At 36.0% G+C, this 16,935-nt stretch overlaps 1 protein-coding gene across 2 annotated transcripts in view; it reads right to left on the bottom strand.

Moving 5' to 3' along the window:
* ATG7 (autophagy related 7) overlaps positions 1 to 16,935 on the bottom strand; it is a 107,209-nt gene that overhangs the window by 46,877 nt on the left and 43,397 nt on the right. The window lies entirely within an intron of this gene.

The raw sequence follows: 16,935 nt of genomic DNA, 5'->3' as shown, positions 1-16,935 counted from the left end.
ATCCTGAGGTTCATCTGCCGGGGCCAAGCGAGCTTGGACGGTGGCAGCGAGGTCCTCAGGACGTAGATGGATTGCCTTACAGGGCTAACGAGCTCCATCTGCCCGGGGAGGGGCCCCGACCGGGAATCGAACCCGGGTCTCTGCAGTGACAGTGCAGTGTATTTTCCCCTGGACCACCGGGGGCTCCCAACTGCCAGAGATAAAAACTAGACTTTAAACATGCTGGAGTCAATGGTGGGAACAACGATGACAAACTTCTCCCTTGCATTTCACTCTTCTGCTCAGCATACAAAGTTGTGGAGAGATTGGAGTTGGACATGGAATGGTAACTGAAGGGGCTCCTTCTCCTTTGTGTGTGTGTGTGTGGTGAAAACATACTTGGAAATTGTTAGTAATGTCAGCATGCTCTGGCTTGTAGCAAAAGAACATGAAAGCTAAGAGTCCAACAACAGTTTTAATACAAAAGACTCTATAACTGCAATACAAGGATTTAGTCCAGCTTTTTCATTTACTCTGCACTCTTTTCATGGAACTTAGGTGAAATATCAGCATTATTTAGGAGACACATGCAAATAAAAAGTATAGAAAGCCCTATACAAAATCCCGACAGAAAAAGTATGGGCCAGAAACAGATGGACTTGCTCCTGTCTGAACTCAACACTAATGAGGGCAGACATCTATTTTTGAAAAAAAATATATATTTCTTCAAAAAAAGCAGAGGATGCTCTACATCTTAGGCCATAAGTATTGTTATGTGGATAGCCTTAAATTTCCAGGAAATTGCATTACCTGAAATACTAGTCTGAGGCATGGAGGAGCTAGGGGAAAAAAAAAAAAATTAAACAAGGTATTTTTTAATATGAATATTAGTGTTTAAAGTGTAACTTTTGATGCTTAACTGTAATCTAGGGGGTAACAGGCCTTGGCAAGAGCTGTGTATTAGAATAATACCCAGGCACACCCAGCTGAGGAAGGTTGCTGACGAGACAATGGGCTGAAAGAATACTTCCCAAAAATGACTGTTAAATTACACCTGATACTTGACAATCAAGAAAAACAGGCACTGACAATTTCTTATTGCTCAATGTGAATGTAAGTATTGGAAGATGCATGTTTGTACAAGAGGAATGGAAAATCAACCTGACTACTAAGTAAATTTAGTTTATGGGGAGAACAGAGCAAACGCTGAGGCAAGGCAACGGTGCTGAGTCCAGCAAGCACAGTACCTGCCATCTGACAAACTGAGCAGCTAAAGAAACAACTAAAATACCAATGCAGTCCTTTGAATGTGAGAATACATTTAAATATTAAAATACAAAATAAATACCAACCAGTTAACAGCACCACAGTATTACTGATGCAATTCATTATAGCTGTCCAGTAGTTTTTTTGAAATGAAAGTGTTTGCAAGCATAAGTAGAATGCCACATTACAGACCCTGATTATTCTGAAATCAAAAAAAAAAACACAGAAGAAAAATTCTGATTTTTTTTTTTTTAACATGACAATGTGCTCAGAAGCGCAAGAAAGAATCATTAATGAATAGCATTTTTTATAACATTCTGGTAGAAAACCAAGTTGATAATTGAAAAATAAATCCTTTAGAAGCATTTTATGCCCACTTAGAGCTACTATTACACCAAAATACAAAAATAACAGGATTCTACAACTGTTTATTCCAAGAGTTTACTACTAAATAACATGAAATAATTTTGTAAATCTGGAAGATGAAAAGACTAACATTTTTATTTCAAGTCATGCAGATGCCCAATTAAAATAAAACATACAGAGGATACAAAGTAGATCTGCAAGCAGGTGTGAATCAAAAAGAGAAATTATGGATGACAGAGGAGATGAGAGAAAGTGTGATACAGTGAAATACAAAGAAAGCAAGAGATCACATCAAAGTAAGTGATTGAGACAGCAGAATTTAATTGCTAAAATCACAGTGATGACACATCTTGAAAAACTAAAGCAATACACACAAATTTTTAAAAATAACAGGAATGGAAGGTTTAAACAAAAATATATTGAATAGGGTTGGAGCATTTCATAGTAAACTGGAAAAGCACAATAGAAGGATGGGACATTTCAAACACTTAAAAGAAAACATTTGTGGCCCATGAATGAAATAGTTCCATCTCCTAACAACAATGAAAAAATTGTCACAGTGAAAGCAAAACTGGAAAAGTACTTAAGAGAAAAAAATAATAATAGTGCTTTGCATAGTAATAACATCTGTGACTGTGTCAATATAAGCACAATGGAGAAAATAAAAGCTGTCTTCATTCAGTTTTAAAAATACCTTCGGGTAGGATACAGTGAGAAAAATTAGCTGAAGGCTTGCATGACAAGATAAATTCCAGCTGTTGTTCTTGTGGACTAACAGATTTTTTCCTAATTTTCACTAACATAATAATATGGGTAGGATATTCCATTATTTCCATTCTTCCCTTCTGTCCGTCATCTCTCTGATATACAGAACAAACAGACAGCATTTTAAGACTTTGATTCTGTGATATCCTGCATAACATTAAGAGAAATTAAAATTTAATACATTCCAATGCCATTTGGAACATGGGCTTTGCAAGGCAGCATGAACACTTCAGACCTGAACACTCTTTCCATGTGGTTGGCTCAGCAGACTCTGCTTTACCCTCTAAACAGTATGAACGCATATTCCAATGCCAGGTTGGGTTGGTTTGTTTTTTAACACTGCTCATACAGGATCAGGAATGATCCTTCTCTGTGCTTCCCTACCTCCTCACATTTCCTGGGAGTGTAACTGCACTGGTGTGACAGATGTATCACAACACATCATGTATTAAGCTTCTTAAAAACCCCTCCTTTGGGAAGTGACAGGAACCACACTGACTCTTTATTACATAAACTCCATAACCCAACCAGCCACTGCTCCCAGGAGTTCACACAGCACCTGCAAACACTCTGCCATGTGTTCGGCAGGTCACCCTAACAAACTATACAACATGCACCTGGATTCCTTTCTACTCTCTCCCTCTTTGCTGTATCTACCCAGGAATTCACTCCACAGCCCTAAGAGCTATATTTCAAAGGTATAAAAGGCAACATATATGAAAGATTATAGACTTTACTCTGCAGGGGAATGATTTATTGATGCTGAGAGCTTAATTTAGTAATCAGACGCTATCTGAAGACAAAAAGCCCGCTCGGTCATGGAAAAATTAGATGAGGAATCTATTCCAGCTTTTGATGTAGTTTTGCTTGAAATACAAAGTTAAAAAGACTAAGAAAGAACTTTTCCAATTTACTGATATCCAATCTCATGGTGGATCTCATCCAGGTCTTTACTTCAAAAGGAAAAAGCATTAGTCATATTTTTACATAACTAAATTCCTGAGTCCCATTAAAGAGGGAGAGTCAAAGGGAACTCAAGAACAATTTCTGCCATTAAATATTTTCTTTTTATAGTATTGCTTGTAAGAAACAAATCTTGTAAGACTACTTAAGAACTTGAAAGCCTTTCATCATTGATTATGGTTCATTTCTCATTCAGATTTACTGACACTCACATTAATACCCATACCACTAATTCTGCATCATGGTAACAAGAGCAAATGATGTCTGCTGAGCTAACTCTAAGAACCCAATAAATAATTTGCAATTAATCAGCTGTTTAAGTAATAATAATTTGGAAACATCTCTGCAGTGCTACAGAGTTCATAGAATGGAATGCAGCTGTCTAGAAAAGTTACTGGATGTCACATTTGTCTGAGCTGGCTTAGTGAAGCAATGCTACAATACTGACACTTTTATACAGCTGAGATTATTGAAATGATCAAATGGATGTGATATGCACTGAACTCCTAATTCACGTAAAAAGAGACCTTGCAGCAGCCCAGCACATCCCAGTGCTGTTACACATTTGTATTTCACTGTCCCTTCTCATTACAGTAACTGTGACTAAATTTTGGAGAAGCCACAGGAAAAAAAAAGCCAGTTTCAATCCTTTGTTTCCAAAGTCACATTTCCCCACTTCCTCTTTGCCTGGGGCTTGCAATCCCTGTCCTTCTAAACTCCTTGATGCCCCTCTTAAACTCAGAATATTTAAAACTGACTCAGCTCAACTGGCATTATAGCAAGCTCCAGAGCCCTTTGGAACTACAGCCCCTGTCACCCCTGGGGCCCCAGGACAGCACAGTTTCTCATGGGACTCAATTCTTGCCTGGCTCAGACCCACATGACCATTGCTCTCACTCATCCCTGTGCTTCCTCCTCACATCTTTGCAGATGCTCTCATCATTTTTTGTCCCTGAGATCCAGACTGTCACCACATTGTCCACAACATAACAGATCATTTCCTCCTCCACTTGTGTAAGAATAATAAGTCATTTAAGAAATATGACCTTGACCATGTCAACTCTAACGCACCTCACTTCAGTCTTAAAGAATATTAGCTTCATTTCTCTGTGCAAAAGCTGGATTTATGATTTTCTGTAAATTATTTAGCCATTTGGAGAGCTAAGGAATGCTCCAATGAAATTCATCATTTGCTTGGTGTCATTAAAAGCTGTCAAACTTGCTAATTCATTTCATTGGCATTTGCTGTGCTTCATTAATTCCAGATCTAAATGTTTTCAAAAAATAATAATAAAGTTATATATAACTCAAAGCAGAAGCACCTATAAATCCTTCAAGCCTTTGGCAACTTCTCTAATCCAAAGAAATCATGTCTCCTTGTTTAACAAGTCTTGTGATGTCTGTGATAGCACCTCACTATAGTAACAGTCTTAATGTTATAGCTCCCTTGCACGCCTCAAGTATTAATCAGATCCCATATGTAAATATGAAATTAGAGTATTCCTGATACTCTTCCTGAAACAGATATGCCATTTTAAATAAAGGACAATAAAGATCAGGACTGTGAAGTTGCTGTTGACACTGGAGTCAAACATTGCAGCTTGCTGGTCATTGCTTTACTCTATTACCTCATCCCTTCACATTAAAATAACATTTCTAAATGGGCAGTCTATTCTAAAGGCAATTTCCTCTGCCATTAAGTTCTTTCTTTTTGCTTTTAAACTGAAGAGAGTAAAGAAAAATCCCACTTTATAACTAGAATGAAGGATTGCATACTTCATGCTAGAAGTGGGAATATAATTCTCCCTTGAATGCAAAAGACTCAACGATCAAAATATTAATTCTTCAATTTAGAAATTTCTTCATGAAAACAACATTTTTCTCTTTCATAAATAAGCTTAAATCCTAGCAGTTTTCCAAATACACTAACTTTTTTCTAGTATTGTCCTGAAAACTCATGTAGCATCCTCCACCAGCTGTGACATAAGGGTGTTATTAATGCCACATTATAAAAAATGCTATTTTTTTTAAATGACCAACCTTGATTGAATTCAACCTCACTTAGCAAAGTATCTGTGACCTTTATACCTCAGTGTAACTAAAATTATATTTAACAGTACTTTCTTTTCCCAAATCTCCCATAACCATCTCTAATTTCCACTGTATAAAAAGAAAATTCACAGTCAGCTGTTTGAACTTTATCAACATGTTTCAGCTACAACCAAAATTTTAGTTTGTTGAATAATCCAAATATAATCTGCAGGCATAAATCTACATATTAAATATAAATTAGACAATATTAAATTGCATATTAAATGCATTAAACAATTAGATCTAAATACTAAACTCTAGATTAAATCCAGAAAGCTGAAGTATCAAATAAGTACCCCCAGCCAACACAGAACCTGTAATTCTAAGGCAGGCAGAGTTTAAAGTATTTCATTACCCATCTAAACATGTGAACTTGTGTTTTACAGTTTGGACTCAATCCAAAGGCAGATTCAGTTCACCCACCCGTCCCTTTAGGGAAGCAAAGACAGCTGGAGAGGATGCTGCCCATACCAGTATCCACACGTGCTGCTGTGATGAGTGTGTGCTGGCACACTGGACAAACTCATGGAATGTAAAGAATTCAGGACAGAATTCTCTCACAGGAGCCTGTCTATTCCATTGGGGCAGCAGAGAAAATGTGAAGCCCTGTGAAAGCACCAAGAGAATCTACAGCCAGGGCTGTTCTTTAGAATAATGCCAGGGCTGCCTACAGGGGTATAGCTAAAATAGACTGCCCAACACTCACATACAAAAGCTACAATAGATGCTCTTCAATTCTTCAGCTGAATGAACCTCAGTCATTTAGCTTCTGTATTTCTTACAGTGAACCAAACTCATGCAAGGACATTTCTTTTGGAGGCTGGAAATAACATCTTATTTGGTATTTATGTCTTCTTTGTTCTTTATCCTTTCAATCTATTGAGATTTAAAATCAAGTCTCAGTTTCATGACTGCATGTCCCTGAAAACGTGCACAAGGTATCAAAATTTGTTAGATGTAAGACTATTGCCCGTGGAGCAAGAGATTAAACTAGTTTTGGTGCTTGATACACTCTCCCAGCCAACTGCACTCTGTCAGAACTGTGAGCACAGCACAGGTACAGCATAGTGTCGCCACTGTCTTCACATGCACGATGTGTGGCAGAGGCAGATCCAGAGTACATATAAATTACTCACCCAGGAAGAAAAAAGCCTACACAGTTGCCAACTAAGTCAACTAATACAAAATGCATGTTTTTACACGGGCTTTTCAAAGAAATAGTATTGTGGGAAGAATGAGTCATACGCCAGCAAAATTCATATACTGCAGTTACTCAAAGTGAGAAGAAAAAAGGAATTAGAACTTAGATGACTTTTTTTTTTTAAAATAACCAAGAAACATTAGCAAAACCAGCTGTTGCACTGTAATAATTCTAAAAAAAAGCTTTGTTATGCCTTCATATTCTCTTCCAGTAGTAGTTTTGTCTTTTTAACTTGCATTTTGGATTTGCTGTTGTTGGCACACTGTCCCAGCAGACACCAGACAAATAACTTTTCAACAACACAAAGACTTTTAAAACTATATCCATTAACCCCTATCCCCTTGAGAGGCTGGAAAGTGATTACTTAATTCTTTACAGGTTTACATGTGCATCCCTTTTCCATTTCTGTGACTTACTTTCTTTAGTTACAAAAAATAAAGCAACTTAGCGGTTATCTCCATCTAAATCACGGTTTATATATTTTTCTTAACCATGTACATTTTGTATTTACTGATTAACTTACTTGATTTTACACCTGACTTGCAGAGGATCCAATTCACTGTCTGGTAGGCTTGGGTCAGTACTTTACAATTACAGAAATTTATTTTGTGTATAGTAAGGACTTAAACACAACCCCTAAGTACTGATGTATTTTGTCATCTCTTTGCTTTGCAAGCAAGTACTCTGCTTGCATACAGAGTATTTCTCCAAGTTTATTTCCATAATCTCACTGCTTTAAGTTCATTCCAAATTTTATGTTTAATTTTTTGTTTCAACTGGAATAGAGTCAATTCACTTATTGTCTTAGACAGTCAAGTGCCATTATATAGCCATTTTGTGAGATTTTACACTTCAGTCATCAGACATCTGCATGTCTGATACACGGAGATATCAGCAGAACTGCTCTGCACAGATTTTAAAATCAGATCTGTGATTTGATCCTTACCAGATCTCAACCATGAATTTCACTTCCTACTAGAGTTTGCAGCTCAACCTAAATTAAAGAGTATGTTCTTAGATTTCAAGGTCTAGCATGTTCCCATTCATATTTATCCAGCAAAACTGCACTATTCTAAGATTGTTGTGTAACAATTAAATGGCTAAAAATCATCATCAGACCTGTAGAATAACTAAAAATATATAAAAATAACAACAAATTCAGTAACTCACAAGCAGCTCTTGCTTTATGAAATACTATATATAAATATAGTTTCAGTGTCCCAGACTCAGTACTTAGAGAATGCAACAATTCATCACTAATTTGAAGCATGTTAATTAGTTAATACCTAGAGTGGGGGTTTTAGACATTGAGAGAACAAGAAAAGCTCATCCTAAAACTTTTTTTTTATATGTTATGCTCTCTGAACTCGAAACTTGAACCCTTTTCTCTGGGTAAATTTTTTATTGTATGCATAACACCATAGACTTTTTTGATATCTCTACATGAGGTCAGACACAACTTTTATTTACAAGAACATGATTTTCCACCCAGTTTGACCTTAAATCAACTAGTAGTCACTGCTAAGGAAAAATTATCACTGAAATGATAAGAGATAACCAATCCTTATCTTCTCAAGCACAAATAGGCTAATCTTGGAATCAAATCTGGGGTTTAACTATGGAATTGGTCATTAATTTTATCACTCCTAAAGTACCAGGACTCTAGCCAATTTCATAAAAACAACTATGTTGCATAGCAGATTTCAGCCAGAAGCCAAGTTATAAAGTGTTCAAGAAAAAGATGTTGTAATAAGGAAATTTCAAGAGAACCTGAAATACCGTAAAGGAAAGGAAATACCAGCACTTTGCAGAGATTCAAGGCTACTCAAATTTGCCTGTTTTATAAATCTCTGCAAAATTAGTGTTAACCAAAATTCAGCATTATTTGCATTACTCTAGCAACATGGATGCAAATCTTTAAACAATCACGCTGGTAAAATTAGTCCGTAGTTCATAAAGGAAGAAATCCTAAGACATTGTGAAAATTTAAGCTGACAAGTAGTTTACAAATGGTTTTCCATACGAGATTTCCACACAGATGTACGTTTTAAATTCAAGTTCTTTTATTAAAATTTGTGATGCCTAGTTTCCTCTGATTGTCACATGAATTAGCAACTACTGGCATTAGAGAAAAGCTGTGCTAAATCTAAATGATTTTTCATTCACATTGCAATCAACTTCACTTATTACCATTTACTAGGTATATATATTTTTACAGGAAAATCAGAAGTTTACAGAGTTGGAAAAGAAGCCATAACTGTTTCTGCAGAAAGACAGTCTAAATTAGATGCTGGCAATAATAAAACATCAATGCACTTAGTATATGTGACAACTGACTGCACGAACTCTCTTGCACAACTCTGAACGCCTTAAGAGAAATTTGAGAGATATTTCCAGAGGAAATATAGATTGTCAGAAGAATGCAAACACTTTTAACAATTAAATACTCTAGGACAACATTTAAGAGCCTATAAGATGAATTGAGCACCATAAAAACCAGGGGGATGGAGCTCACTCAGACAAAATACAAGTAATTCAATTAACACTCAAACATTCAACAGTTCAGTGAATGCTGAGGAAGATTTGCCTCAAGACATTCACAGCACCTTGGGCAAGGCAACAACAATATGTGCTTATTGAAACCTGCATCTGGTAGTAATTTGTCCAACAGCAAACTTTTTCCTTTTCTTTGACTTGAATGATCTACAAAGGCTCATATACTCTGCAACTGTTCTCTTGAACTGAGACGCACATTGTATAATTTATGTTCTTAATTATAAAACAAAGTTTATCAGCATGTTTGTCTGTGTTGTGTAATTTCTTATTCTTCACAGAAGAATAATAGAATGCATCTTGAAAAGTGTATTCATTCTTCATTGTGACAACGTGTATTGAAATGGAAGAAATTTAATCCCTAAATTATTTTTCTTCTCCCTTCTTTACTGGTGATTTTTCCTTTCAATTAAGTTTGAAAATCTTTCTAGCCCACACACGCACCCCTCCGCAACAACAAAACCAAACCAAACAAAAAAACCAGGTTACAATCCTAATTTAACAAATATTTTTAGTACTGGATGAGCCATTTCAGGTACTGAACTCACTGATATCTTTGTCGCCTTGCACTGTCAGAGATTGGCAAAGAAATTATACCAGAATATTGAAGTTGCTCTGTCCTACTGATGCCAATTCAGTGTGATGGAGCATTACATGAGAAAACTGGGGGTATGTCTTCTGACTTATGGAAATGTAATGAGGTGTACTAAGTTCCTTAGAGGCACAAGTCACTTCTAAAGACATCAGCAAATTTATTTTTCAGATTTTACAGCTTAAGTATAGGAGTTCAGTTCAAATTTTGGGGTGCTATGTTCATCATTAACTAAAATTACTCTAAAATCATACATAAAGAACAATTTAATATCATTTACTACCACGGCACAAATCAAAGCATTACTGCATCACTGCATATACTCCTTGTTTAGATAATGATCTAATGAGGGCAACTAAGATGATTCATAAAGAAAATGAGTGTACCTTCGCAAATGTACTTGGGGAGCTGTTATTATTAAAAGAAGAAACATCAACAAGCACAGACACTGAGCCCTATCAGTGGAGAATGTCTGATACTGAACAGTACAAACCTCCACTGACTGACACTGCTTAGACAGAGGACAAACAACCCAGTGCTCACCAGCTGCATAAGCAGCTTGAAGAACATCAAGTACATAAGATTCAGCAGTTTCAGAGCACCTGGAAAGGTGCTGTAATACTGAGGCTGATAGGTTTGTACAGCTATTTGTTCACAGCTTCTCCCCCTCACATAAAAACTGATGAGATTATAAATTTATTCATAGCAGCATTTTCCCTTTTATAGTTATGTGAGATTTACTGTGAAATTGTATATAGAGATTTAAATTCTATCAATGTTTTGGCACTATGACAGCAATTGTCAGTTAAATACAGGAAAAAAAATATTAAAAACCCTTCCGTCTGTTGCTAATCCAAATGACATTACAAATTTTTTTCCATGTATTTGAAATCTCAAAGAAAAAAGACAACTTGATAGCAACACCAGCTTAAATTAAAAAAAAAATTCTTTATACTGAATAAATCAGCATTTCATCTATCTTTGCCCACAAGAATTGATTCTTACATTTGAATTTGCAGAGTTTCATTTAATTTGACTAATATTTATACTAGTCTAGCAAATCTATGAATCTATGTAGCTAAGCAGTGGTGCCTTTTATTGAAAGATGCCATCATTTACAAGTCAAAACTTTCAAGTAAAAATTCAAGTAAAAGGTTGTTTCGTATTTTTGAGACGTCACAACAGATGTTTACGACAATGCAGATTTATTCATTTGTACTAGGATGGGTAGTATTTTTATAGCTGCTCTCACTTAAATCTCTTTTGAATTTGAACAATAATGAGGGTTGTCTGATAAAAAGATGTTTGTAACTGACACTCCAAGTCCTGGTTTTACATGACTCAGCTTAGGGGCTTGGTTGGCTCTCATCCCTGACACCTCCCATTCCATACAACTCCACAACCAACCGTCCTTCCTCCTTCTTCCTCCTGCCTCCCACAAAACACAATTACTGCAAATGCCCCTCCCCATCCTAACGGGACAAATATGTATTTATTCAAACATATGAAACATATGAGTGTTTGTGCACACCAGTTGCTGATGTAAGCCCTAGGAAGAGCATTTGAACATAATAAGGGATAATAATTGAAATTATCAGTAAAGATATCGGGGAAAGACAAGATCATGTTTTGGTACCAAACAGAGGCAACACTTCACAGGTATTTCTAAAATCTTCAAAGAGCAACACAAGGTATCAGCATAAAGACCATTCTGGGGCTCGTTCAGAGGCTGTAAAACTCAGTTTGAACTCCTCTGTGTTGATATAATGATTAACTCACTTGGCAAAATGTCAGCAGCAGAAATACTATCATTTCAGCAGAGCAGTGTGTGAAGGACAGACTAACTAAATCTATTTTAGGCACTGCAAATTTACATACATTTTAAAATCTTCTGTAACCAAGACTCATTTCTCACTTGGACTGTGTTCAACAGGAATTCTTTTTCAGAAAAAAATTTACCATTATTTGAACATCTGGGAAATATTGCTTGATGAATGAAGAAATATGATGACACTAATCGACATCATGAGAAAACTTAGCTAGAAAAAAAACAACCTACCTCCTGAAAAAAAAACAAATTAATCTCTTAATCTCTTCAGAAAGAAATTCCTGGGCAGGCCTGAATCTGTCAAAGTGAATTTCTCCTGAAATGCACCAGATTAAAAACATGAAAACAAAAAAGCTCACAGACACAGAAAAGTCTCAAATATTAATTTTGGTCTACCCATCAGTAGTGATTTCTTCAGGAAGTTTTCATAACATCAAGTAAAATTAAGTTCTGAATACTGTTTGGCTAACAGAAAAAAACCTGTTCAGTTATAGAACTTACTGTTACAATATTGTTTTAGTTGGGTTTTTCAGTTTTGCTTGGGATTTTTTTTGGCTATTCATATGCTATTGTTTCAACATCAAATATATTGCATAATATAATGCAGAATCAGAAACAAACAGGATATTTTTAATAGCAAAGCACACTGGAAATTCTGAATTTTCTTCCAAATTAGGATAAGTTTCCTTTCAATATCAGTTGCCTATTACACAGCTAAGCCTTGTTCCTCAAGAAATGACTGAAAAATGGTCAGGCACAAATGTCAAGTAAGTGCAGAAACAGAATAAAAACAAGTTTTCTGTGTTTTCTCTTAGTCAAAGAAAGAGCACCGAGTATCTTACTAGCATGAATCCTTCTTTTTTTTTTTAAATTAATCCTACCCTTGTATAATATAAGAAACATAGCTTGGGATACAGTAAACCAGCAGAGAAAAGTGATTTTGCAAATAACAAACAGGGTTCATTCACTGACCACAAGAACTTCTCATAGAAATTATAGACACTATGGATCCCAATTTTTTATAAGAGACAAAAAACTTGAATTACAACATTACTAAAGCAAAATAATACAGACATCATGACCTGCTGGCACCAATATCTGACCTTTATAATCACATTTAGAAATATGAACTCTGGTCTGGATTTGATTTTTTTCCAAAACTCTTTATGACCCTCTTAGACTACAAGACTTCTACCCCTTCTTGTGTTTTAATCAATCATAAAACAAATTGAACATTTTATTTCTTGCATGTATTTTATAATCTTCTTTCATCCTGATGAAAGCAGTAAGTACAGTAAAGCACTCAAGTAATTTAGGAATTGAAATCCAAAGGAAGAAAGTATATTTACACTTGGGTCTTACTGGGAACAGAGAGAAATGAGGCTTCTGTACTTCTGAAAATGAACATAGTTGGAAAATGGTTGTACAGAAATTCCACTGCTCATACTACAGTGAATTCATGCCAAAATTTCCCTTTACCACTATTAGCACTCCTGGGATTGACAATCCCTTTCAAATAAGATGTTTCACTCCTCAGGATTTCAAGAGCATTTACACACAGCCCAGCAAGGATAAGCCTGGTTACTTTGTTTAATTGGCTCTTGAAGAACAGTGGCAGCTATTTCTGGAGGAAAAGGGCAACAATGAAATGAGTAGCCTTCAAAAACTAAGTTTCTTAGAAAATCTTACAAATGGGAATGGTTTTTCCACAACTATGGAATAATCTTGGCTATGGGCTTTATATTGCTGTGTCAGTTTTTACTTCCACCAGTGTCGCATCAGTAAAAATTAACCTTTAACACAGAGTAGGAGAGTGAATATCAGGAAAGCTGTAATTTTAGACTGAATCTGAAGAGCCTTCCACACAGCAAACACCATTACCCTTTGCAGGGTTAAATCTGGCATATGTGGGGAGCAAACAAGTCGGTTTAGGGATGCACTGAAACGCAACAATCCAGCCCAAGTTCTGAACTGGAAATCATCCACTTGGTTGTTCTGTCTCCAAGTCAACACCTCCCGTGTCTCACTAATAATTCAAGGATCCATAGGCTGTCTCTATTTTTAAGCCCAGCTATTAAACTCAACTACACATTGAACAAGTGTCAAGTTTAAAAGTTTAGGTTAGGAGCAAGGAGACAAAGTGATTTGGAAAACAGAAGTGCAGTTTTTACATGAGCTTGGGCAGCTCCCAAAATGAACTGTATCCAGTGGAAACAAGACCTAAGTGCTGACATGGGAGTTTCCCACAGCTTCTATTGGCCTTCAAAGCCATGTGTGTCATCAGAGTCTCTTGCTGAAGCTGTACATAAATATCTAACTGTTATTAAAAAAAAAAAAAAAGTTTCACAGAACCTAAATTAAAGCCAGATGTGGAAAAAGCAGATGACTAACATTTACTGTCATTTCAAGACAGAATAGAAACACTTGCTAATATTACTATTTACTGAGTAAATCGCCATGCTAAGGAAGTCGTGGAATATTTATAATTTCCTGATGCATCTCATGTCAAAGAAGTAAGTGCTCTATTAACTAAAACTCCTGCAATAACTATCAAAGTTAAACCACAAACTAAATCTGTATTATGATTGCTACTCTTGTTGCATGTTGAATTAGGATTATATTCTTATCAGTCTTTGTAAAAAGACAAGGTAAAGCATGTCAAGATGGCATTAATACTTAGGTCAACAGTAAAGGCCTGGAATAGGAAACTGAACAGAGCAAGTAAAAAAGATATTCAGTGAAAACTCTCCCATATCTTACTGCAAGCTGTATTGTTTTAATATGGGAAAATGCAGTCTGTGCTAATAATGTAGGGAGGGAGAGTTTTAATGGAAAATTCAGGCCATCCAAAACTGCTCTGTCACTCCTATGGAACTTCCATAACTTATCATGAAAGCAGCTAAGCATTTAGGTGAATTAAAAATAAAAAACAAGAGTAAGTTTCAGAGTGTGATTTCACTTAAGATGCTGAAACATAGCATGACAGTTTTTCTCACCACAACAAAACACTCTAAGCAAAACATTCAACTAAATCATCTTAATGAATCAACATTTTAAGGGCAATTTTTTTTAAAAAAGCACAAGATTGAGTCATTTCCCTATCAGATACAAGTTTATCAGTCAAATATCCATGATTTTCACACAAAATTGCAACTTGATTATGATGCTACTGCAGTAAATATAAGGTTGGATGACATTTAACTTTACTAGTCTATTTTCTTTACAGTGCAGAAATAGCACTGGTGAAATTTTACTAAACAGGAGAAAAGGAAAATCTCCAGTTACTAGAAACCATTTTTATGGTCTCCAAACCCACCAATAACCTAGAAAATATCTCCAAAGAGTTTGAATGCTGAAAAGCACATAACTTCTTAACAGAACAATCAAATATTCTATTAACCAAAAGAGCCCATAAATGTTTTATGAAACCTCTCAGTATTTTTGCTGCAGTCTTTAGAACATAACAAGAATATCTCAAACCAATCTAAGGAGCATCAACCTTAACAAGTCTGATGCCTCCATTTTAGAGAACACATTCTGCCAACAGCAGCTCCAAAAGAGCCAGAAACCTGAAAAACCATTTTGCAGACCTCACACTCATGAATGACAGCATGAGACCAAGGAGTTCAAAATACAAGAATAATTCAGCAGCAAATATATTAAAAGTACTCTCTTGTGCACCGAAAAAAATTAAAATCTGCCCCAAATTATGTACTGAGGGAGTACTGTGAGAGTCCAAAACCATCTCTTTGATTTTCAGAGACAACAGTGGTAAACTGTAATGAAATAACAGATCTTTTAATCTGAAGCAAACAAGCATGCTCCAGAATCTGCAGAAAATCTGCCTTTTAGACCTTAACCTTCATAAACACAGACTTTATCATGACTATTAAACTAGTTAATCCTGATAAAACAGATGAATTTTTACAAAAATATACCAATACCACAGGGAAGCAATCAAGAAAAGTCACTGGTTTTATGGTAGTTGGGCTAATTTGAAAGCATTAGCTCTGCAAATATTTTGTATGTCAGTTTTTCCACCTATGAGTAATGATTTCATTGCAGAAACCTCAGTGTTGAACCAAAAGATTTTTTGAAAGTACACTAATTCCATTTTTATTATAAACTTTGAACTTCAGTAAGTTGCAATAAACTCACACCTGACTCGACGTTTTTTAGAAAGTCTCTAAAACTTCATAAACAAACACTTGTGCACAGGCTGAAACTACAAAAGAAATGTATTGACTAATGTCTGCAAAATAATACATTACTAACTAGGGCAATTGTAATTGTTTTTACATTTTACATTAGCAGCCTAAAAGTCAGGCATGGCAATCAGACCACTGTTAATAAGTGGTACGTGTTAAGTGGTGTTTCTTTTCCTTTCTTGGATCCCTCTCATATATATATTTAAATATTTTCTAAGTATTACCAGGCTGATTTAAGAATGCATCAGGTATTTTACAGTTTAATGTTTCCAGCATCTGCTCCAATTATTTTAAAAGGTTAAAACATGAAACAGAAAGCCAAGTTATCATTATCCCCCCAATGTTATTAAGCAACAATGTTGAGCCATTTCCAGCTGAAAAAACAGCTACACCATTTGCACAGGCTGCAGTAACTGAATGATCACTTCAAAAACATCCATGTGATATGACTAGGCCAAAATTAAATTATGATGCAGAATGGTACAGACATTAGCAGATGGAGTAGGGAATACTAATCATTATTAAAATACAGTATTAAAACAGATACCTGAGTGTGGTGGTTTTAATCTAGGCCTTCCCTGGTTACCAGTTTGTAACCAAGGAAGGGGCAGTGTTCCCAGTATTCCATACGATTTTTACATAAATCGTGGTATAAATAAGAGGGGAGAAGCGGCCTTTGTTCTTCTTCTCTTCTGCCGGAGTTCAGGAACAGTGGGTCCCTGCGTTGGTCTCGCTTATCTAAGGCTGAGGCCTGCAGCATCCACTGACCTGCCACGTGGAACCTTGGAGAGTGCTGGCCGTGTCTGCCAAGCCTACTTTCTAAGGGACGTGGTGAGATTTGTTTTACTAGTTATTTTACTGGTTCTCGGGTTTGATTGCACATATCTATTTGGTGTCCCTTTTTGTTTCCTTTTGTCCCTTTTTCCCCTTTCCCTATCCCTTCGGGGGGTGTTTGGATTCCCGTTTGGTGTGTACATAGCACCTTAACTGTAATATACATAAAATATATTTTTTATATATAACTAGCTTGATTTTCGGGTTCTTCAATTTGCATAGTTTTTTTCCTTTGCCCTGGGGGAAGCAGAAAGGGGGGAAGAGAGGGGCTGCTACTGGGGGGTTGGGC

The sequence above is a fragment of the Empidonax traillii genome, unplaced genomic scaffold (genome assembly GCF_003031625.1).
Source record: "Empidonax traillii isolate 1590-97213 ecotype Southwest subspecies unplaced genomic scaffold, ASM303162v1 scaffold209:size809316, whole genome shotgun sequence".
Lineage (NCBI taxonomy): Eukaryota > Metazoa > Chordata > Aves > Passeriformes > Tyrannidae > Empidonax > Empidonax traillii.
The sequence above is the reverse complement of the archived record's forward strand: the minus strand, read 5'-3'. Positions and strand labels throughout refer to the sequence as shown.